Genomic DNA, 2,393 nt, shown 5'->3' on the forward strand with positions numbered 1-2,393 from the left:
CGGCGAAATGTTTAGCGGTATTTCGTCTGCCGTTACGTTCTGAGTTCAAATTCCGCCGAGGTCGATAAATTAAGTACCAGTTACGCACTTGGGTCGATGTAACCGACTTAATCCCTTTGTCTGTCCTTGTTTGTCCCCTCTATGTTTAGCCCCTTGTGGGTAATAGGGAAATAAGAAACGTTAGCACGCTGGGTGAAATGCTTAGCGGTATTTCGTCTGTCTTTACGTTCTGAGTTCAAATTCCGCCGAAGTCGACTTCGCCTTTCATCCTTTCGGGGTCAATAAATTGAGTACCAGTTGCGTACTGGGGTCGATCTAATCGACTGACCCCGTCCCCAAAAATTTTGGGCCTTGTGCCTAGAGTAGAAAACAATATTTATTGATCGATTAAGGCGGCGAGCTGACAGAAACGTTAGCACGCCAGGCGAAATGCTTAGCCATATTTCGTCTGTCTTTACGTTCTGAGTTCAAATTCCGCTCAGGTCGACTTTGCGTTTCATCCTTTCGGGGTCGATTAAATAAGTACCAGTTACGCACTGGGGCCGATGTAATCGACTTAATTCCTCTGTCTGTCCTTGTTTGTCCCCTTTATGTTTATCCCCCTTGTGAGCAATAAAGAAAGAAAGAAATATTTATTGATCGATTGTGTTTCATAATTTTTCATCCATATGCTTGTGTCTCTCGGTTATTTATGCAACCTGGCAACCTAGTTTCAAACAAACTTAGTCATGGTTACACAAAAAGTGATGGTTACACAAAAAAGTGATGGTCAAACAAAAAGTGATGATTACAAACACGACTCACGTCACAGAAAATCACCAAAGACTACTGGCTCGGTACCATTAATCTGATTTGCTCTGTGCCTTATTGATTTTCAACTCTATTTCTTTTATCTCCCTAAATGTATATAAAATACTGTCTGAATCTGACTCTGACCTTAATATATACAAATTATCATGGCAAAATTAAAACTTGTCAATAATTTATAGTGGCTGGGTCTCCAAATCGTATGAATACGAGGGGTACCCAAAAGAAACTGAAATTTTGCAATACTTTTTTTATTCACTTACTTTTATGTCTACACTTTTACCGCCTTCAAAGTATTCTCTATTTGAAGCAATGGCTTCGGTTCAGATGCGTTTACCACTGTTCGAAACAGCCCTGGAAATCTTGCCTTTTAACACCTCCGTCGTTTTCTTCTTCACCTCTTCCATATCTGCTAATTCCGTAGCACCAGCTTTCATCACCAGTGATGACGGTCCTCCAAGATCAGTTCATGAATTTTTGTGATGTTTTCATGGCAGCGTCTTTGTAAGCTGTTTGAAGCATGACAACTATTTCGGTCGCCGTTTGCCCCAGCAGAAAGTAAAATTTCACGGAAGCACGCTGTTCGTTCGTTTCAGCCATCGCAAAAATCGACTAACAAAAGAGAAGCACTGCCAAATAAATACGCACCACGTGGCAGTACGACATCACACGACGACGCCGGTCGGTAGACTGATGCCTGAGGGTGGCGTTAAGTGGTGTCTAGCGGCGGAACCCTGAACGACAACAGACTTGTGCCACAGAGAACGTTTTCGGTTACTTTTGGGTGCTTCCTCGTATAGAGCGCCTTTGTTTACCCTCGGTTTCTGTAAAATTAAAGTTGGAGATAAACCTCCCGGATATGATACTGGTCTCTTGAAAGTAATTTTTCGTATGGGAGAACTGAGCTAAGTGCTTTAAACTACGGAATTCATCAGCACTGTTATAGTTTCCTGCATTGAATTTTACCACCAGGAACGAGAGAGTACGTATGTTGTCACTTGACCAGCTATAAATAACAACCAATCATTCATTTACGAAAATAATATCTTTGATAATGTAATCTTAAACTCTAAAACATGGGGTAGTCACGTTTGGAAAGCCTTTGATCTTAGGTTCGGTCAGATTTGACCCGGGCCAAAACAACGACAACAACAACCGAGATACAGACTTAGGTCTAACTGGACTCAAGCGAGCGTCAGTGACGACACAACAACTCCTCACCTCTTGTCCAGTGGATCGATTCTAGGATATACATACGTCTTGTCCTCTTTAGGACGCTTAGTGTAATATATTATAAATTAGAAAATTCAATCCACAGATACAATACTATTTTTTCTTAGGGATTTTACATCTATCAATTATCTATCTATCTATGCCAGCTGACATTGTTTTAGCCTTCAATTTCAAAATTGATAAACAAAAGTTGTAGCGAAAGTATAGAGCGCTTCAAAAACAAAAACAAAAGAACAAACATAAAGCATAACGATAAAAATACTTTTTGAGTTAATTCAAATAACATTGGAAAAAGAAACGAACCAATTTATCTGAGAACTTAGTATATATATAAATAAATAAATATATATATA

The 2,393-nt window shown here is 39.7% G+C and overlaps 1 protein-coding gene across 2 annotated transcripts in view; it reads left to right on the forward strand.

Annotated features, from left to right (window-relative positions):
* The window catches only part of LOC106883806 (uncharacterized), a 66,085-nt gene that overhangs the window by 53,622 nt on the left and 10,070 nt on the right, over positions 1-2,393 (forward strand). The window lies entirely within an intron of this gene.

The sequence above is a fragment of the Octopus bimaculoides genome, chromosome 15, assembly GCF_001194135.2.
Source record: "Octopus bimaculoides isolate UCB-OBI-ISO-001 chromosome 15, ASM119413v2, whole genome shotgun sequence".
NCBI classification, from domain to species: Eukaryota; Metazoa; Mollusca; class Cephalopoda; order Octopoda; family Octopodidae; genus Octopus; species Octopus bimaculoides.